The following is a 22,644-nucleotide window of genomic DNA, read 5'->3' as shown; positions in this document are numbered from 1 at the left end:
GTGGAAGCTGTCATCAAGGCTAAGGGTGGGCTAACATCATATTGAATTCCAGCATTATCGATGGAGGGCGCCACGAACTTGTAAGTCATTTGCAGTCAGGTGTCCGGATACTTTTGAACACATAGTGTAGTTCCGCAAGTTTTGACACCAACTTCGCATAATAAGTAACCAACCCTAAAGAGGAATACTTCTCTTTTCTGGACTAGGAATAGGAAATTCCGGCACAGCTTTTATCTCTTTGGTGTGCACCACTGCTCATCTGCTGCTGCCATTGTTGCCCCTCATCGATGCAGACATCAGCTATCATTGTAGTCTAGCCTCTACCAGTACTTCTGACATCATTTGCTGGATGAGAGATTTATTTGGTTGAAGTAGGTGGGCAGGGTAAGTCAGGAGTAGTTCGAATACAGTTGAAACATTTATTTATTTCCCTATACTTTATTACAAAATTCAAATGGCTCTGAGCGCTATGAGACTTAACATCTGAGGTCATCAGTCCCCTAGAACTTAGAACTACTTAAACCTAACTAACCTAAGGACATCACACTCATCCATGCCCGAGGCAGGATTCGAACCTGCGACCGTAGCAGGCGCGCGGTTCCAGAATGAAGCGCCTAGAACCGCTCGGCCACCGTGGCCGGCATACTTTATTACAGTTAGACTTGTACTCACATCACGTGGGGGCATGATGATGGATGTCAAACGTATAAACCATGTTGCGTAGTGTATAACCATGAAGGCACCTTTGGATGGTGCTCCAACTGCAGCTCATGAGAGGAACAACCTTGTGGTGTACAAATTCCTGGGCAGTGTCATCTGCACAGCGTCAGGCTTTGCCACAGTAATCTGGACTAGCTATACTGCTAACAGTGCGACTGGGGGCCCTGCCCAACCATGGTGAGTCATGGAAGAACAGATCTGGGGTGCAAACTCCAGCCTTCATATCTGGCTCGCGGCATCTGGCGTTGGCGCGCAGCCATGGGTTGGTAGCAACCCTCAGCCTTGTAGTACAGCAGCTGCCCCCCCCCCCTCCCTGGCAAGTGACCCAGTCAGGTTGACGGTTCTGTAACAATAGCCTCACTTCAGAAACCCGCACTACAGGGTATACTGACACGATGAACTACCAATTTGGTAACTTGTTGATATGAGTCCCATCTGACTTGGCAGTCAGTATTTATACTCGTACGTGACAGCGTCGGATTTTGTTCAGTGGTCACCACACGTGTCATGTATGTCACTTACGGCAGCACCGCAAAAGCATTGTAGATTACAGCAACTTCATGAGTTATTGACTGGACAGTCGTGCTGTGGCTCCTATGTGGGTAGTGTGACATAAGGCTTCATCAGTGGGTTATGGCAAATGGTATGATTGTGACAACGAGCTGTTGACTTGTCTTGCGCCGTAACAGAAATCATTTTTGCTGATAATTCATTCTTTAACGCTGGTGAAGAAATTCTCGCCTCTTTTGATTGTTCTTCATTGACTGAGTTTTGTGTAATGCTAACATTTTACAGCCACACAAGAGAATGATGGTGAAACTATGTGTGTGCCATCTCTATGAAGCCTGTCATTGCTCTTTTGTACTTATTCTGAATGTGGATTCATTCTGGCCATTATTTCTGGGTGATAGTAAAGGATAAGCAGCAAGTACTGAATATTTGGAGAACGACGAAATTAACTATAAATTTACTCGCTGCCTTCACTGAAGAAGTGTTTATGTAAGAAGAGGTTGAAAAATAAACCAACCAGTTGCAAAACAAAGGTTTTCTAGCTCTTGACCTAGGTTTCGATATTTCTAAACATACACTCCTGGAAATGGAAAAAAGAACACATTGACACCGGTGTGTCAGACCCACCATACTTGCTCCGGACACTGCGAGAGGGCTGTACAAGCAATGATCACACGCACGGCACAGCGGACACACCAGGAACCGCGGTGTTGGCCGTCGAATGGCGCTAGCTGCGCAGCATTTGTGCACCGCCGCCGTCAGTGTCAGCCAGTTTGCCGTGGCATACGGAGCTCCATCGCAGTCTTTAACACTGGTAGCATGCCGCGACAGCGTGGACGTGAACCGTATGTGCAGTTGACGGACTTTGAGCGAGGGCGTATAGTGGGCATGCGGGAGGCCGGGTGGACGTACCGCCGAATTGCTCAACACGTGGGGCGTGAGGTCTCCACAGTACATCGATGTTGTCGCCAGTGGTCGGCGGAAGGTGCACGTGCCCGTCGACCTGGGACCGGACCGCAGCGACGCACGGATACACGCCAAGACCGTAGGATCCTACGCAGTGCCGTAGGGGACCGCACCGCTACTTCCCAGCAAATTAGGGACACTGTTGCTCCTGGGGTATCGGCGAGGACCATTCGCAACCGTCTCCATAAAGCTGGGCTACGGTCCCGCACACCGTTAGGCCGTCTTCCGCTCACGCCCCAACATCGTGCAGCCCGCCTCCAGTGGTGTCGCGACAGGCGTGAATGGAGGGACGAATGGAGACGTGTCGTCTTCAGCGATGAGAGTCGCTTCTGCCTTGGTGCCAATGATGGTCGTATGCGTGTTTGGCGCCGTGCAGGTGAGCGCCACAATCAGGACTGCATACGACCGAGGCACACAGGGCCAACACCCGGCATCATGGTGTGGGGAGCGATCTCCTACACTGGCCGTACACCACTGGTGATCGTCGAGGGACACTGAATAGTGCACGGTACATCCAAACCGTCATCGAACCCATCGTTCTACCATTCCTAGACCGGCAAGGGAACTTGCTGTTCCAACAGGACAATGCACGTCCGCATGTATCCCGTGCCACTCAACGTGCTCTAGAAGGTGTAAGTCAACTACCCTGGCCAGCAAGATCTCCGGATCTGTCCCCCATTGAGCATGTTTGGGACTGGATGAAGCGTCGTCTCACGCGGTCTGCACGTCCAGCACGAACGCTGGTCCAACTGAGGCGCCAGGTGGAAATGGCATGGCAAGCCGTTCCACAGGACTACATCCAGCATCTCTACGATCGTCTCCATGGGAGAATAGCAGCCTGCATTGCTGCGAAAGGTGGATATACACTGTACTAGTGCCGACATTGTGCATGCTCTGTTGCCTGTGTCTATGTGCCTGTGGTTCTGTCAGTGTGATCATGTGATGTATCTGACCCCAGGAATGTGTCAATAAAGTTTCCCCTTCCTGGGACAATGAATTCACGGTGTTCTTATTTCAATTTCCAGGAGTGTATCTTCTTCAGAATGAGTGGGCCTTGTTACATCACATGATGGTACATTAGATTATCTGAAGCTGAGCGGATCTTGTCATACATAAAATTGTCAAAACAAGCAAAGCCATGGCTTTAGATAGCAGCCAGATTACATTTAGTGTATTTCAGAATGAATGCTCACTAGTGAATGCCCACAGATACGGGCTCTTGTCAACACAAAATTGTAACAGGAGTCACAGGATAAAATATCTGCGTAAGTTGCGTGTACATCATGCCAGGGAGTGAGGCCAACAATCGGCCTTAGTCTCTGGCATCTTGATGATATCACTATTTCTGTACCCATTTCCACTACCTATTTACATAATTGTCCCAAACTCTTTCTCAATTTTGTCATGACCCAAAGATTACTTCAAGGTTCTGTGTCTCATAGATATGGAGAAGCCATACATATACCTTCGAGGATGACTTGACCACACCTGTGTTCCAGATACCGAAATGTAATGGTAAATAAAGACATTTTATTTAGTGATCTAGACAGTTTTATCCATAAACTATTCATGATACCGAAAATTTCCGTCTCTTATTAATAAATCCAAATGTGTTATTGGAAATTTGGGCTAAGTTCTATGGGACCAAACTGCTGAGGTCATCGGTCCCTAACCTTACACACTACTAAATCTAACATAAACTAACTTACGCTAAGGACAACACACACACCCATGTCTGAGGGAGGACTCAAACTTCCGACATGGGAACCGCATGATCCATGACAAAGCACCTCAGAACGTGCGGCTACCCTGCATTGCTAAATCTGTTATTCGAATAAATAAAATAAAAAAGTACATTCCCATTCTTTTCAATAGATGTACCAGACAGTATTTCTGCAGTTAACTGCTGATGCCACATGCAATATTACATCCAGTTAACCAGTAATTACAGATATTTTAGTATGTTGTGTACTGTTTCAGGGGTGTTGAAGGTCTAACCTGGGACTCCAGTTGGCAGAGCTGAAGCTGGAGCCCACCGCGCCGCTTCTCGTTAAGAGGCCGAGCAAGTTCAATAGCGTCAAGGAGCTGTGCAGACTGATACAGCGATATTTGGTAGCATTGCTTTATACACATAATTTACAGTACTATGATGGGTGCAGCGCAATGGCGGCGTGCCGACCGCAGCTCTGTTCTGCGAGTCCAGCCGGCTCAGCAACTCCTGGTATGCCGACACCGCTGCTCCGTCATCAAGGCCGCTCAGCTGCGAGTCAGCCGTGCCCACCCAGTCACCTGTGGCCCTCAGCTGCTGCTGCTCCCAGGACAGGACTGCACTCGAACTCACGCCCTCCTGAATGCTGTGCCACAACTTGCCACTAGAGGTGCTTGCCAGATGGCAGCACCCGCCACCCCTTCTGGCGCTACTGCAGGGCTACCGCGCCCCATGCAGTGTGTGCCTTGCCCAGACCCCAGTATGCCAGGTGGGGAGCGAACGTGGCCCATCCTGGGCCCGCTGCAGACCGCTGTCACTGCCCACCTTCAGGGAGACCCTGTAATCTCCAAGTACCCAGCTGCCGTTCCCTCCTGCCCCGGTATTGTGTCCCCAGAGGTGGAATACGGCCCAAACAAGTACATAGAAACAATGTACAGATTTACATAGAATATTTACAACGTCTATGCCAGACTGGACCCTATAAGCGTAGACCAGCACAGGCCCGACTGAACTCTCGGCTCACCTGGCACACACTTGTCCCTAGCTAAAGTGCCTGACTATTTACACTGCTTTTTCCCACACTTCTGACGTAATGTCAGAAAGAGACAGAAATTATGGCAGGGGTAAATTCCCATACATCAGCCATTTACACATCGCCCTCTTGGCTCTGGCCTAGTGCCTCGGCTCATACATCGCAATCACTTAAAGCAATGCTGCAGTTCCCTGCCACTGTTGCTCCACTCCAACAACCGTACATGCAATACACCGCTACAGCTCCGCACCATGTTTACCCTGTCTGGCCTACTGGCTGCCGATTATTACCACACACTACCAGCAGCCCCAGATTCCATCGCCTAACCACGCCTTTACTGAATTTTAACAAAATTCCCCTTTTCTATGACTAAGAGTAATACTAGAGCAGCAGTACACTGGAGTGTGATCATCTCTCACTTTTTATTAGTGCGCGTAATGACTTCTGTCAGTGTGTCAGAGCAAATGAAAGTAGTACTGAACACAAAGCATCTTGGATTTGATTCATGACAAACCTCTGAATATACTGGATAAAATCTTGTATGGCTTCCAGCGCCATGAGGTAGTTGTAGATCCATTAGTTTTGCGCCAAATGTTCCTTGGCTATTGTCAAGTGGTGACCGCCACCACACAGGCACAATCACTTGCCTGGCATCGCTCAGTACAGTGGCATCCAGAGGACGCTCACATACCCAGACCTCTTTCTGCCTTCGCGCCACTTCCTTTTGTGCATCGTGTACAGCCAACAAGCAATGCTGTCAGCCGGGAGCTGTGTCCTGGACACTCAGTAACGAATCATCAGCTAGACAGTTCAGCTCAGTGCATGCAGTCAGGTAAGTACAGTCATATGAAGACTACCGCCTGCAAACATAATTATATCTGATACTTACAATATCATAGACTGCCAAGAGACTAAGAAGTTTAAATCTGCCCGAACAGGGCATGAAGGCCCAACAATGCAGACCGGCCGCCATGTCATCCTCAGCCCACAGGCGTCACTGGATGCGGATATGGAGGTGCATCTGATTAGCACACCGCTTTCCTGGCCGTATGTCAGTTCACGAGACTGGAGCCACTACTTCTCAACCAAGTACTCCTCAGTTTGCCTCACGAGGGCTGAGTGCACCCCGCTTGCCAACAGCGCTCGGCAGACCGTATGGTCACCCATCCAAGTCCTAGCCCAGCCCGACAGCTCTTAACTTCAGTGATCTGATGGCAACCGGTGTGACCACTACAGCAAAGTTATTAGATATCACTGCACTAGGTTAGAATATAAAGTGCCACAAATATGCCAAAGTTGAGCGCCATTTTGCAACATACACTTAATAAATGTTATTTGTCATTTCTTATTTTGTTGCCAAATTTCTGTTTTGGGGTAGCCTATCAAACAATGCCAAGTAGCAAATGTGGAATGTCTTCCTTAAATGAACTAATACAGATTTTTGCTGCTGGTCATCTTTGACATGAATGAATAGTAGCGTTCACTTACTACCTTCACAACTCTCACTTCCGTTTTCTGCATGCAGGCGTAGAGCTGGATGCGGCATCACTGGTGCTCATTCTGTCACCGTATAAGACAATGTTGTCTTCACACATCTGTCTTATCCGCTTTGACCTTGTGATGGTCGGGTTCTAAGTGTGCTCGGCTGCAAATCGCCGTGTTTGTTGATGATGTTTTCAGATATTTTGATTATCAACTTACTTTATGCCACGTGAAGAGGTTAAAATTACATCCACAAGGTCTCGGTCTAGTACTTCTCAGCTGTTGTCAAGTGGCAACCGACTGCCGCGTTGTCGGTGTCAAACACTATCGGCCTTTCCTTCTGAACAAACGAATGAACTCGCCCTGCGCTCTGAACGAAAATTGCTCACTGCGCATCGGCTACCGTATCCTGTGCGCACTCTTTTTTTTTATGATCGTTGTGTTCGGTCGTTGCGGACGTCATATGACTTTCGTTCAAGTTCGTTTGTTGATCCTTTCACTCAGTTTTTTTTATTACAGAGGCCAACCGGCTCTCTGACCGAACACGCTGAGATACCGTGCCGGTGAAATGATGATGAAGGACACACACAACACCCAGTCCCCTGCTGGGAATCGAACCCGCGACTCTGGCGTCCTCGCGCTGGCCTCCGCCACGTCGCCTTCTGGTGGGTAGGAATCGCTAACTCACAAATGTATATTTAAATTAAGTAATGAAAAACATCATAAATGTTCAGAATGTAGACATATTTAAAAACTAACTCGCTATGTACACTCCTGGAAATGGAAAAAAGAACACATTGACACCGGTGTGTCAGACCCACCATACTTGCTCCGGACACTGCGAGAGGGCTGTACAAGCAATGATCACACGCACGGCACAGCGGACACACCAGGAACCGCGGTGTTGGCCGTCGAATGGCGCTAGCTGCGCAGCATTTGTGCACCGCCGCCGTCAGTGTCAGCCAGTTTGCCGTGGCATACGGAGCTCCATCGCAGTCTTTAACACTGGTAGCATGCCGCGACAGCGTGGACGTGAACCGTATGTGCAGTTGACGGACTTTGAGCGAGGGCGTATAGTGGGCATGCGGGAGGCCGGGTGGACGTACCGCCGAATTGCTCAACACGTGGGGCGTGAGGTCTCCACAGTACATCGATGTTGTCGCCAGTGGTCGGCGGAAGGTGCACGTGCCCGTCGACCTGGGACCGGACCGCAGCGACGCACGGATGCACGCCAAGACCGTAGGATCCTACGCAGTGCCGTAGGGGACCGCACCGCCACTTCCCAGCAAATTAGGGACACTGTTGCTCCTGGGGTATCGGCGAGGACCATTCGCAACCGTCTCCATGAAGCTGGGCTACGGTCCCGCACACCGTTAGGCCGTCTTCCGCTCACGCCCCAACATCGTGCAGCCCGCCTCCAGTGGTGTCGCGACAGGCGTGAATGGAGGGACGAATGGAGACGTGTCGTCTTCAGCGATGAGAGTCGCTTCTGCCTTGGTGCCAATGATGGTCGTATGCGTGTTTGGCGCCGTGCAGGTGAGCGCCACAATCAGGACTGCATACGACCGAGGCACACAGGGCCAACACCCGGCATCATGGTGTGGGGAGCGATCTCCTACACTGGCTGTACACCACTGGTGATCGTCGAGGGGACACTGAATAGTGCACGGTACATCCAAACCGTCATCGAACCCATCGTTCTACCATTCCTAGACCGGCAAGGGAACTTGCTGTTCCAACAGGACAATGCACGTCCGCATGTATCCCGTGCCACCCAACGTGCTCTAGAAGGTGTAAGTCAACTACCCTGGCCAGCAAGATCTCCGGATCTGTCCCCCATTGAGCATGTTTGGGACTGGATGAAGCGTCGTCTCACGCGGTCTGCACGTCCAGCACGAACGCTGGTCCAACTGAGGCGCCAGGTGGAAATGGCATGGCAAGCCGTTCCACAGGACTACATCCAGCATCTCTACGATCGTCTCCATGGGAGAATAGCAGCCTGCATTGCTGCGAAAGGTGGATATACACTGTACTAGTGCCGACATTGTGCATGCTCTGTTGCCTGTGTCTATGTGCCTGTGGTTCTCTCAGTGTGATCATGTGATGTATCTGACCCCAGGAATGTGTCAATAAAGTTTCCCCTTCCCGGGACAATGAATTCACGGTGTTCTTATTTCAATTTCCAGGAGTGTATATGTAAAGAGACTCGCTCCACATCATTACGATCTATCGTGCAAATTATCCAAGGAATGTGAGACTAACTAGTTAACATACATACTCGCTAAGTCACTGTATGGTACCTTGCACTAATCAGATCCTCTCCTTTTCCACTTACAAAAAGAGCGAGGGAAAAATGGTTATCTATACACTTCCGTAAGAGCCCTGATTTCTATATCTTCGTGGTCCCTACGCAAAATGTACATTGGCGGCAGCAGAATCGTTCTGCAGTCAGCTTCAGAAGACGGTTCTCTCAATTTTCTCAGTAGTGTACATCGAAAAGAACATCGCCTTTCCTCCAGAAACGTTTCCCGGAAATCTAGAAATATGGAATTTGCGCATTTCCCTCCCTCCATACTTAGCAAGATATCATGTGAGAAAAGGGCAAGCCGAGTTTCGCATGCTTTCTAAAATCGTGCTTTTCCATCTCAAGGAAATTTATTATAATCAAACTGAGTATTTGTTAAAGATTTAACATGAAAACGATGTTAAGAAAATTGGTCTGTAATTTTGGAGGTCCGTTCGCTTACCATTCTTCATACTGGAGTCAGTTGCGCTTTAATCCAATCGCATGGGACTTTGCACTGGGCGAGAGATTCACGATAAATGCAAGCCAAGTAAGGGGCCAAATCGACATTGTTACTTGACATTGTCAAATCTGAAGACAGGCGATCTGTGATGTTAAAATGTGTGGATAAAATTCCTCGGCCAAGATCGCTAAGTTACTTTACTGATCACTAATTTCAGCACATTAACGAGCCGTCTTCAGATCAATAAAAGTTATAGGGATTCCATTCGGACCTGGCGACTTGTTTTCAACTCTTTCAGTTACTTCCCTACGCCAGAGATGGCTATTACTATGTCCTCCATATAGGAGTCTGTGCGATGGTCAAACAAAGGTATGTTTGCACGATGCTCCTGCGTAAGCGATTTGCTAAACAAAAAATTTAAAACTTTAGCTTTCCTTTTGCTATCTTCTATTGCCATACCAGACTGGTCAGCGGGTGACAGAATAGAAGTTTTCGAAACGCTTAGCGCCCGCATCTCGTGGTCGTGCGGTAGCGTTCTCGCTTCCCACGCCCGGGTTCCCGGGTTCGATTCCCGGCGGGGTCAGGGATTTTCTCTGCCTCGTGATGGCTGGGTGTTGTGTGCTGTCCTTAGGTTAGTTAGGTTTAAGTAGTTCTAAGTTCTAGGGGACTTACGACCACAGCAGTTGAGTCCCATAGTGCTCAGAGCCATTTGAACCATTTTTGAAACGCTTAGCGATTTTACGTAGGACCAGAATTTTCACGGGTTCCCGGCAAGATCTTCTGCCAAGGTATGGCAGTGGTAGCTGTAAAACAGGCATGAAGTGATTTTGTATTTTTTCTGAACTAAATAGGTTTTTCAATATTACACTTCCGATGTTAAAGAAAGAGCGTTTACAGTTACTGTATACTACTAGTTCTGACTTACGACAGTGAGGTACCAACTTCCAAATTTCAGTTCGGAAATTATTCAAATCTAAGTGTTGTTCGGTTATCAATGAAGATACGAATCTTTAGCAGAGAAAGAAAATGAAACATATGTTTTATGGAATAGTCTGGAGTATGCCTGTAATGGAAATGAAATTTATTTGGCGGGGGTGTGTAGCTAGACCAGTGGATGATAGATGTTGCAAGGAAGTTCTGTGCTGGGTTCAAAGGGATAAGGAAATACCGAGATGACAACTTAATGGCAGGTGGGCAAGTGACACTGGAAGACATGCAAGAACATGTAAATACTCAAAGACCGTAAAACACGGAATGCCTGGAGGCCCGTGAAAATGGGATGGACAAAATAGGGAAACATCTAAAACACAACACATCACACGCCAGTTGCGGTGTAGGAAAACCGTTGGCATTCAAAACTACTTCCAGTCGTCTCGAAATGGATAAATACAGATCCTGTATGGTTATCAAGAGAGTCTTATACTGTTCTTCTTGCAAAATAGTGGCAACTTCAGGTGACAATGATGGAGCTGGATAGCAATCCGCAGCCTTCTCTCCAAAGTAGACCACAAAGGCTCAATAATATCGAGACCTGGTGATTTTGGTGACCAGGGGAAATACGACAGTTCATCCTCGTGGTCACAAAAAAACCAGTTCCGGGCGACGTGAGCTGTGTGAATAGAGGGCCAGGTTGTCTTAGAACTCATCGTCACCATTGGGGAACAAACTTTGTACCATGGGATGGACCTGATCAGCTAAAATGGTCACATAATTCTTTGGCAGTAATGCGACTTGCAGACCACCCGTGGGGCCCATGGAATAGCACGATACGGCTGCCCAGTTCATCATCGAATTCCTACCATGTTTCACTCTTGTGACTTAAACTCTACCCGATATTGGAACAGTGAGCAACGAGACTCATCCGATCAAATGACTTTCTTCCATTGCTTCACATTTTCTTGTTACAGGCGTTTGCATCAGTGATTAGAGATTTTGGAATTCCACTCGCCCTGCCATTCGCTGATTATGGAGCTGGAGTTTCCTTTTTTTTTTGTCGTCCTCTTTATTTTTCGTCACAATCCTCTTACATGACCGTCAGTCACGATCACTCGGGACACAGTTTCGTCCGCGTTGTGGTTTAGCGGCTGATATTTTTCCTCTTTCCCTGCACGCGGTATAAATCTTCGAGATGGTGTCTCCTGAAATATCAAACATTTTAACTACCTTGGTTGCCTTACCAGCATCAAAAGTTTGCCCGCATTCGAATTCGCTGAACTCCGACATAACGCACTCACAACTACCCAGAACGCTGTTCTGATCTCGACTGCCATCCGCGTTTTTTTTTATGTGAGAGCTAATCTCAGGAACAATTGTTGGGATTTCGAAACGGATTTCACCATAAAGTATATATATATAGAAGAAACGACGTCAGAAAGCTTTGCGTGATCCTTCTGGGTCCATTCGCGATAAGTAAGTATATATATATATATATATATATATATATATATATATATATATATATATATATATATATATTTACCTGTTCTACATTTTATTGGCGTTTTAAGTGGCAAGTGGCATGTCTTGGCAGGGACGAGAGCTGGTTAGCTATAAAAGGAGATGGTAACTGGTGGGAAAAGAAGTAAATAGCAGCCGCAGCTCCAGAGAGCAGCAAGGTTTGACCAGAATGTCATTTCTATCACTATCACTGTACGGATTTTGATACAGTTTTTACTAATATAGAGATTGATTGACGAGAAAAGTTTGTGTATATGATTTACAAGTCTTCCAGCCATAGATATTTAGTGATACCCATGGGCGGCCGTGGTGGCCGAGCGGTCCTAGGCGCTTCAGTCTACAACCGCGCGACCGCTTCGGTCGCGGGTTCGAATCCTGCCTCGGGCATGGATGTGTGTGATGTCTTTAGGTTAGGTTTCAGTAGTTCTAAGTTTAGGGGACTGATGACCTCAGATGTTAAGCCCCATACTGCTCAGAGCTTTTTCAGCCATTTTTTTTTTTTTTTTTTTTTTTTTTTTTTTTTTTTTTTTTTTTTTTTTTTTGCTACCCATGCGAAGCCATGGCGGATAGCTGGTTTGGTATTAGTTATGGTTATTTCTACTACAGTTTTCTTCTGTTTTTTTTCTGTTCTGTACTATCACAGCTCACCAACTGGGAGAAGTGAGCCTTATGATGGAAGAGTAGTAATGAGTATAAAGTGATGTAAGTCAAGTGGATTAAGTGGAAGATAACTGTGTATGTAAATACGACTGCATAGTAATTTGATAGGTGATGTGATTAGTTTATTAGGTATTCATCGTAATTACACACATTTATGACAGCAAATTAGTGTTACTATATTCAAATATTTAAGTAACGTGATAGATTTTAGATTTTGTTAAATTTCACATCGTTGTCAATCGATAACAGGTTGAAACTAATAATAACAATCCTAATTTTAACGGATTCCACAACTGCGCGAATAAGCTACCATGCACGAGATATTAATTTCTCATAAACTGATCTGCCACAGAAATTTACAGGTCTCTCGTAAAATACATGAGTGTTATACTCAACGTCGTTATCTTATCAGCTAACTGGGTTTCATCACTGATTTGAACATTTTCGTACATCAACACGTGTAACTTCTTAGGGAAGGGAAATTATTCGTATTGTTTGTAAATGGCGAGAAAGAAGTACATTACTCTCATTCTCAGTCCTGTACTGATATTTCTACTCGTTCAGAGCTGTATCGTAGGAGCATAATGAAAGTCAGGTCTTCACATACGAAATATTAGATTCTGAAATCATGCAACATGGTCATTGCCAAATTCCACCACATTGGCCACTGTTGTCGAGATTGGTAGCACCTACAGCAATGACACGAGATTATTCCCGCATTATTGGTCTTGCGAGATAAACACGTTGAGAAATTGGAAATTTGGGGTAAGATCTTATGGGGTCAAACTGGTGAGGTCATCGGTCCCTAAGCCTACACACTACTTAATCTAACTTAAACTAACTTACGCTATGGACAACACACACACCCATGCCCGAGGGAGGACTCGAACCGCCGACGGGGGGAGCCGAAACACGTTGAGAAACTGGTACGATTATGCCCTGAACAAGCAAATGTAGTTTTCTCTATTCTCCCGAAACGTGAAGTCCTTGCTTTTGCAACTCAGAGGGACATGTTACCATCACTGGGTATTTTACACTGTTACCGTCGTATTTCTGCACAGTGGTTAGACGCTGAAAAAGTCGTAAAACAAACACTGGAATTCAAGCTTCATCCTAAGAAGATAACTGAGAACTTACTTGTGATGTGAAGCAGGTATTTTAGCTGTATCTTCTCGAAAAGTATTGAAACAACACTTGCTGAATAGTAATACGTCCTATCTATAGAGGCGTATCATATATTGCAAAAGAAGAGCCTATCTTCCTTCAGTGCTTCGTATAGCTGCACAGTTTATAATCATAATACATTTCACTTTCCACCATTCTCTCCTATCCGAGCAGTTTAAAGAAATTTTAGCAACTTAAAAGTTTAGCAGCGACGCAGCTGTCAAAGTTAACTTCAAAAAATATATTATTTCATGAACTCTGAACTACCACGACTATACTGCACATTGCTCTTGTGTTTCAGATTGTCTAGTAACTTACGTTAATACCTGTCCTCGTGTCTCCTTTCCTTTATCTGTTCAGAACGGATGATGAGGCAAAATCTTTGGTCATTTATGTTACAACACGACGACGAAATTCGATATGATAATACGTTACATCAAACCAGGTATCCCTCTCCCACCCGCATCCCACCCCCTCCAGTGTACGTGTTAATGTCGATCGTTATGTGGCTTTAGACTCTTATCTGCTTCTTTAAACCAACTCAGGTTTTAGCTCCCTCTGTGATATAATCTCATTTTCAGCTGTGTCACATAATCTTGCTCGTAAGCTAAAAAAGTGCCCGTTAAAGAAAAGAGCTGCGGCACTTGAGTGCACCTATCTGGATTTCTCGGAACGCTTCGAAGTGCGGTGTTGCTCACTACACACGCGCTGTCCCGAGGTGAGCAGACACAGTAGTGCCAATATGTGCCATTGTATTTCCCTTTTTCGGTCCTTGTTCGTAGCAATGAAACATTGCAAGCTAGCCATGGACCCCATAAACGTACAGATGTGTGAAGACAACATTTGTCTTATACGGTGACAGAATGAACACCAGTTACGCCACATCCAGTACTACGTCTGCATACGCAAAAGGGGTAGTGAGAGTTGCAGTCTCCATGTCGATTCCTACTGTTGTGTGCATCTGTTCAACGACCATTCTTGAAATCAGGGATGAACTGCGCATTTTCCAACCATTAGGAATGTTTCTCCAGCGACCTACGGCAACTACTGCTAGAAGTAAAGCAAGTCCTTTCACATACTCTTTGTAGATTTGGATAGCTGTCCCATTATGTCCAGTCACCTTTCCTCTGTTGAGAGATTTTAGCTGATTTTGTATCCAGGGGTCAATTATTTCGATACCTAACATTTTCTGATATTACTTCCTATCTGAATTTTGGTAACACTTTTAATAAAACACACTGCAGATTCTCTTAGCCTTTATTTCTGTGCTTTACTGTCAAATGTGCTACATTTTAAACGTAATAATATAGCTGCCATTAACAGAAACAAATTACTGACTATTAAATGGTTTTGTTTGTTCCAGTGTAGGACCTGAAAACGAAAAACAAGACAATGCATAAACAATAATAAGCTACAGATTATACCCAAACCTTTTATCATGACACTGCTACACGTATACCTTCGTTTGCTTACTCTTCGACTCCTGTCGCCCTCTGAGTGAAGGGGTGCTGCAGATAATGCGTAGGGGAGAGCAGAATTATTCCCGTTCTGCCATCCGGAATGTTGCATTACTGTAGGTGAAAGCCGGCATGGTTTCTTCAATAAGGCTACGACCGCGATTCTTTTCCCCAGCTTTCCCTGTCTGAGCTGATGGTTTTATCCGTAATGACCTTGCTGTCCGAGAGACATTAAAACTCTTATCTCCTTTCCTTCGTATCACATGTTTCCTCTTCTGAAATCTGCCATTGTGATCTGTCTGCAGAACAACACTGGCTCAGATACCGGTGTAATGAATTAATAAAGATTACACTGAAGCGTCAAATACGCAGTAACTGACAAGACTGGCCATGTTGATTACGACTGACGTGTGGCCTGAAATAGGAGATAGAACTGGGATCGATCTGCGTTCTAGGTGAGTACTGCTACCGAGGCTTTCTGGGATGTATTTTTTTATATATTTTTTTAATTTTTTTCAATACTACACGCTTTCTATCCGTGTCAAGAGCTGCGAAACTTGGTCTCTGTTAATGCTAAGTCCGCAGCTCGTGGTCGTGCGGTAACGTTCTCGCTTCCCGCGCCCGGGTTCCCGGGTTCGATTCCCGGCGGGGTCAGGGATTTTCTCTGTCTCGTGATGACCGGGTGTTGTGTGATGTCCTTAGGTTAGTTAGGTTTAAGTAGTTCTAAGTTCTAGGGGACTGATGACCGTAGATGTTAAGTCCCATAGTGCTCAGAGCCATTTGAACCATTTGTTAATGCTAAACAGGGCGAATTAGATAACATGTTCGTGCCTATATTGTAATACTTTAATTCACCGTGGCGTCTCGACGTCAATAGTTCGACATCAGACACGAACCTTTGTGATCAAATAACGCTAAATCGTTGATTAAATTGACCACTTGACGAACTGCCGGTGAACTTCTGGTGTTCTTAATCAGTATTCGGTGATGTCGCAAGAGAGGTAATGTACGGTTTTCGAGTAAAACTGGCTGCTACATTACAACATCTTGAGTAAAATTTAAGAGTTATCTGAAGTCTTTCATACAGTGACATCTAGACATTGTGTACTTTTGGCGCTAACTAACGCGGAGAATACGAGAATTAAAACTGGCGGTTTCGTTACAAGAGAATATGCTGCAAGATTTGCAAGACATTTCATGTTGGCTCCTCGTTCAAATACTCATCCACAACACCCCAGTGATTTGTACAACGTTCAGTCCGCTTAGCCACGTAACTGCTGTTATACAACAGGCAAAACGTAAGAGAATCGCGAAAAGAAAGGACTGATTTTCTGAACAGAGACTTTGTGAGATAAGAGACATTATCAAACTTACACAGTAACTGAGCAAGATACTTTATTATTCTACGGAATATCCACATCGTTCAAATGAAATCCAACTGAGTAACGTGCACTAGTACATCGATCCTAGGAATTAGTGGAACATTCGCATTTGGCATTACGTATGCAATCCAACAGATTCAGCTGTGAGTCCTCTCCAGTTCCTAAAGCGCTTAAGCAACCTTTCAGTGACTTTAAAGGCCACTCCGAAAATTGTAATGTTTGCTAATAACATAAGGCTATCAATGTATCAATGAAGAGCTTAAACATAACCTCACCAGACACACCACAAGTGAAAGCAGAACGTGTTTTCAGCTAGTTGACAGCAAACTTAATCACACGGACTCTCATATTATGAAACTTGGAAGAAATAAGAGTCACCTAGTAGAAAGAGAAATAAATAGTTATGGTCGTTTTTGAATTGTATTCCGGTATACTGTACATTAATTAAGCATTTGTAAGCAAAGTCGAAAAGTATGAATAATTATAAGTTCTGAGGAGACCTCGTCAAATATATTAGAATTGCAAGCATAACTACACGTCGTAAGCGTAACCTTTACACTGCTGGGCTCTCATGTGATCCCCAACTGAACAGCGATGGGTCGTCTGTGCTGCCGTAAAGGCAAATTGCAGGCCCTTAAATTTTGTCCCCTTCTTACTAGGAGATCCGTATACTATGAAAGTTAATGTACTGGTTCACTGGATCTGCTCTACAAGTAACAGTCCACAACTTGTAAACACAGGGAGGGGGGGGGGGGGTGTACCGCAAACAGTTTGACTAAATACTGGTAATTTGTTCATCAACTGTACAATTACACACAATGTTAGCCAAATATGTGACACCAATTTGAAATCCTTAAGCAGTAGATTGGTCGGATTATATCAAATGCCAAATGCTCAGACTGATCCTAAAATAACTTAATAACTTTTTTGAGTCACGGACTAGATCTTAACCAATCATACTGTAGAAGTTCTCTCGCATAGGTTTTCATGTAGTGAAAGAGTGCGTAGAGTGCGGTCCCAGCTGCTCTTCCCTGCTAAAGGGACTTCAAATATGATTAACTTCACTGTTGAAACTTCCTGGCAGATCAAAACTGTGTGCCGGACCAAGACTCGAACTCGGGAATTTGTCTTTCGCGGGCAAGTGCTCTACCAACTGAGCTACCCAAGCTCGACTCACCACCCGTCGTCACTGCTTTAATTCCGCCAGTACCTCGTCTCCTACCTTCCAAACTCCACAGAAGCCCTCTTGCATACCTTGCAGCACTAGCACTCCTGGAAGAAAGGATACTGCAGAGACATGGCTTAGCCACAGCCTGGGGGACGTTTCCAGAATGAGATTTTCACTCTGCAGCGGAGTGTGCGCTGATATGAAACTTCCTGGCAGATCAAAACTGTGTGCCGGACCGAGACTCGAATTCGGGAGTTCGAGTCTCGGTCCGGCACACAGTTTTGATCTGCCAGGAAGTTTCATATCAGCGCACACTCCGCTGCAGAGTGAAAATCTCATTCTGGAACTTTTACTGTTGTTCATCGAAATTCTGTCACTCTTTCAACTCACATCTCGTAAGTCGTTAAAGACACTTTGGAGATCTAAATAGCGAATGGTATGAACATTATCGATTTTGTAATCGATTTGGGATTAAAATTTTTTGATTATGTTATTTATGTATGATGCCACTCGCGTTATCAGCGTTTGTCATTTGGATAGCTACAAGGTCGCCTGAAGGTTACCTGTATAGCTTATGGCCGTGCAGAGTTTCATGGATCATCCTTGGTTCTCCTCCTGAGGGCTTGTCACTTTCTATAGAGGGGCGACGGACTTGCCAATTGCCTCCACGGCGTAATCCCCCCCCCGCGCGTGTAATCGTTGAGAACGGTAACCGAGTAATTGCTTTGTTGTCAAAATTAATAATCGAACGTAACTGTTTGAACAGTACAGAATACCATGTAAACTAAACTGTTCAAATTCACCGGGCAAGTTGCAATGCCGACTGTAGCAACTGTCAGACCACAACCTTTATTATCTTTATTGCTAACAAAAAATATCTACTGCAAGCTGTTATTTACACACCCTCAGTACAAACCATATAAAAACTTTAATTTCGACTTCGCCTGTTCGTCTAGATCTCAGGGTGGGATTCTGAATTCTAGTGTGGTATTATATGAGGTCAGCAGATATGAAATGAAAAAGTAGGAATTCTACAAATTGAAATGGAAATTAAAAATATTTCTACCCCACTGCCTCTACAATTTATTTGATTGCGGCAAAACATATTTTTAAAGGAGGAATCCGTGTTGCTACAATGTTTTAGCAATTACGTAGCCAAACGCAATTATTGTGTACTCACTTTGTCTGGCAATATACATGTCCCAAAAGCATCTGACGAAGTATATTGGAGGACTGAAGACTCCTGTCGGTGTCTTAACAGGTGGTAACATAAATAGTTCACTAATGTTGCAAATGCAGACAACTGTTATTTTTCGTAAATACAGTGGAGTCCTGAAAATATTACCCTAGTAGTAGAAGAAAAATAGTAGCTACTTAACACAATTGAGAAAGTAACCTTTTTTCCAAATAGCATTTTTGCAGTTAATTGTGCTGCATTAAACGTAACATGTGTACCGTAAGTACAAGAAGTACATCACAATGCAGTGTTAGTCTATTGTTATACAACATACACATTTGTTCCCAAAAACTTTATCTCTTACAGTACTATTTACCTTGGCGCATTTCTTAACGTAGTAGACATGGTTAATAGCAATGCCTTATGAGTATGGGAAATAATGTAAGAACTCCAGTATTCTAACTAAAACTCCAGTTAGCGAACAATCTGAAATATTTTCCTATAGTTTCATAAAATAGCATGATATGTGAAGCACATTCAGGAATTTCCCAGTGTTGAGTCCCATTTCTAAACACCGATTCAACTTACGTAACATTGCATACTAAGGACAGATGATTACTCATATCTGATGTGGCTTGAAATGAGCTAATTTTCTCGTTCACCCTCAATAATATCAAATTTCATAATTTGTTGTTACGAGTGTCCACTCAGTCTAATGAAGATGTGGTAGAGTAGTCGTCTAATATAGGTATTATTCTTTAGATATAGGGTTTGCAAGAAAAAAAAGGGGGAGAAATGTTTGGAGATTATGGCTTCTGAAACATCTTTTTTTACTCTGACTAATCAAATTTCAGCAGTTAATCATCACTGAAATTTAGTGTTCGTCCTGAGAATGTGGTGAAGCATAGCAGGTTTTGAAATGTTTATGAAAGTAGATGTAAAACCTATTTTTCACAGCTGGGTAAAGTTTGTTGAAGTGAGAACCTAATATCTTTGACCAACGTTTTCGTGTTCAGCTATTATATAGTAATCTGGTATTGTAAATTATTTCTAGAAGTAACAAATAGGACATATTTTTAAAAATATCAGGTATTTAAAAAACATCATTTTCGGCCAACGATATATCAAAAATAATACCGATATATCGACGAAAAAAATATCGACTTATCGGCCAAAAAAAATATATCGACTGCATACTATAAATATACTGCCAGTTTTAGAACTGTATATTTAAGTATTGATTATTACTAGATATTCTGTATATAAACAAGCTAGTAGCCTGCTTGTCCCCCTTATAGTTATAGCGAGAACTGAAAGGAAAACGATGCCGCTCACGTTTGGCGATAACCACTTTGCTAACAATGTTAACTCCCGGTAAGTGGCACAATAAAAGGTGTCCGATGGGTCGCCCGTTCGGCTTCGTCACATATCGGATTTGTCTGGAACACCTCATGTCGACTTTCCCGTTTTTTCATTTCTGCAAGCGCTAGCGGCCTAGCAGTTGTAGTGTCAAAATTGCGTAGTGAAGTTAAACTTGCAGCTTTTGTTGCTAGCGCCACTTCTGTCTCTAAGCTAGTCGTAGATTATGTTCCAAAAATGCACAGCATAAAGACAGAAGTGATGACAAATTCTGCAGAATCGTACAATCATTTTGCAGGACAATGCTCAAGCACATACAGTGCAAGCTGTCCATAGGGCTGCTAAGTGCTGTACCACCTACTGCACTTCCCTGACTTAAATCCCTCGTAAATTCAACTCGATTTCTAAACTGAAGGAAACACTTCACGGCGTTCGATTCAGAACTGCTACAAATTCGTCGGGCCATAGACAGTGCCACTCGAACTGGCAACAGAACTGGCACTGCTGAGAGTATCCTACGACTTCCATATCGCTGGGAACGAGTTGTACACGATGCTGGTGACTACTTTGAAGGTCAGTAAAACTTTGAAACACGTATCTATTTGGTACGAGCTGTAAATAAATAGTTGCCGCTATGAAAGTTCCAACCCTCGTAGTTCATTCTTTTTGTAATATTTGGTGTTTGTGTTGGAATTATTTAAGAAACAGTAACATGCTCATTAATTTGTACGGAGTGGCATATGCAAGGCACAGAATTTTTGCATCGTTAAACTTCGGTTATAACAGTATAAGTGAGAGTTGCGAAGTCTTCTGTACCCTTGTCATCATATATAAATGAACAACCATGTGATTTATTAATGTATTGTTAAAAAACCATTTCGATTGAAGTGCTCCTTGGGAGGCATGTTACAGTTGGAGTTCACCAGCAGATGCTTTTATGGCTCTGGCTCTGAGTACTATGGGACTTAACATCTATGGTCATCAGTCCCCTAGAACTTAGAACTACTTAAACCTAACTAACCTAAGGACATCACACAACACCCAGAGATGCTTTTATGTTACAGCAAGAACGTTATGAAATTTCCAACACAACACAGTTGCTGAAAGGAGTTGTCCGAGAAGAATCACCAAAGACGAAATTATAGAGTATATAAGAATAGTGTACCAACAGGAGGACAAACATTCAGTTTTGTTAGTTAGGGTTATGCTAAGATATCCAACCTGAATGTATTGTTGTAAACTGACATCGTTTGCAACATACTTACTTTAGAAGCTCACTCTCAGTTCAGTGGTGGCGTGGGATTTTTTGTAATCCGTTTCATAGTACATGAGCGGCTGATGCAGCAATGAAATAGCGACAAGGTCAAGCTGAGATTTTTCACGTCTCTGTGGATGGAGACAGTAGAGAAAGACTTGTATGTCGGGCTAAAGGATGTAGATGTGATGATGATAGTGAAATGAGAGTATGAGTTGGCTTGCTGCTTTACTTTTACTCAGATGGGGCTTACTAGAACAAATGGTCACCCCGATCTAGAACTTTGTTAAATGCTATAGTATATGGCGCTACTGCTAACGAACCATTGAAGTTCTCATTGAACCCTTAGGCTCAAGAACGTGTCGTAATGAAAGTGACGCAGAGACATAGGTACATATAGACAAACGTAAGATGAAAACCACTAACCCTAGCCCTATGCCCGCCCGGTTGGCCGTGCGGTGTAACGCACGGCTTTCGGGGCGGGAAGGAGCGCCTGGTCCCAGGCACGAATCCGCCCGGCGGATTTGTGTCGAGGTCCGGTGAGCCGGCCAGTCTGTGGATGGTTTTTAGGCGGTTTTACATCTGCCTCGGCACATTCGGGCTGATTCCCCTATTCCGCCGCAGCTACAGTATGTCGGCGATTGCTGCGCAAACAATTTCTCCACGTACTCGTACACCACCATTACTCTACCACGCAAAAATAGCGGTTACACTCGTCTGGTGTGAGACGTTCCCTGGGGGGTCCACCGGGGGCCGAACCGCACAATAACCTGGGTTCGGTGTGGGGCGGCGGAGGGGTGAAGTGGACTGCGGTGGTCGTCGTGGGGTTGTGGACCACTGCGGCTGCGCCGGGGGCGGAGCCTCTCCGTCGTTTCTAGGTTCCCGGTTAACATAACATTACATAACCCTAGCCCTGAGGTTCGAACAGTCAAGCTTTTGCTACTCGTTCTTGGTGTACAGGACTAATAGAGTTTAAATTGTCAGTCACATCATATTTGCTGTAGGCTCGTTCGTTCAAGGCTACTGTCGCTGAATATATTCCGTTCACTGGAATTCTCCAACTCTTGCACGCCAACACTGCCAAACTGTGCCTTGCTTGGCGTTTGATATATATATATATATATATATATATATATATATATATGACGTTTGGGGCTGTTTGGTTCTAAATGATGCGTGACTGCGCCGCTTTTTACCTCCAATTCGCAATCAGTGAGCGCTACGTCAGTGGTTTCTCAATGCATATGACGTGTTAATGGACAGGCAAAAGTGGCTAGCGCTGCACGTCTCTACCTAAATTAGAAGGCTTAAAGCTATTCGTACTTAGACGATTTTTATCTTTTATCTGGCAACCCCTCACGATTTGGCCATTACAGTGGACCTGTAAATGCACATACAA

This window comes from Schistocerca nitens, chromosome 1 (assembly GCF_023898315.1).
Source record: "Schistocerca nitens isolate TAMUIC-IGC-003100 chromosome 1, iqSchNite1.1, whole genome shotgun sequence".
Classification (NCBI taxonomy): Eukaryota; Metazoa; Arthropoda; class Insecta; order Orthoptera; family Acrididae; genus Schistocerca; species Schistocerca nitens.
Note: the sequence above shows the minus strand (reverse complement) of the source record.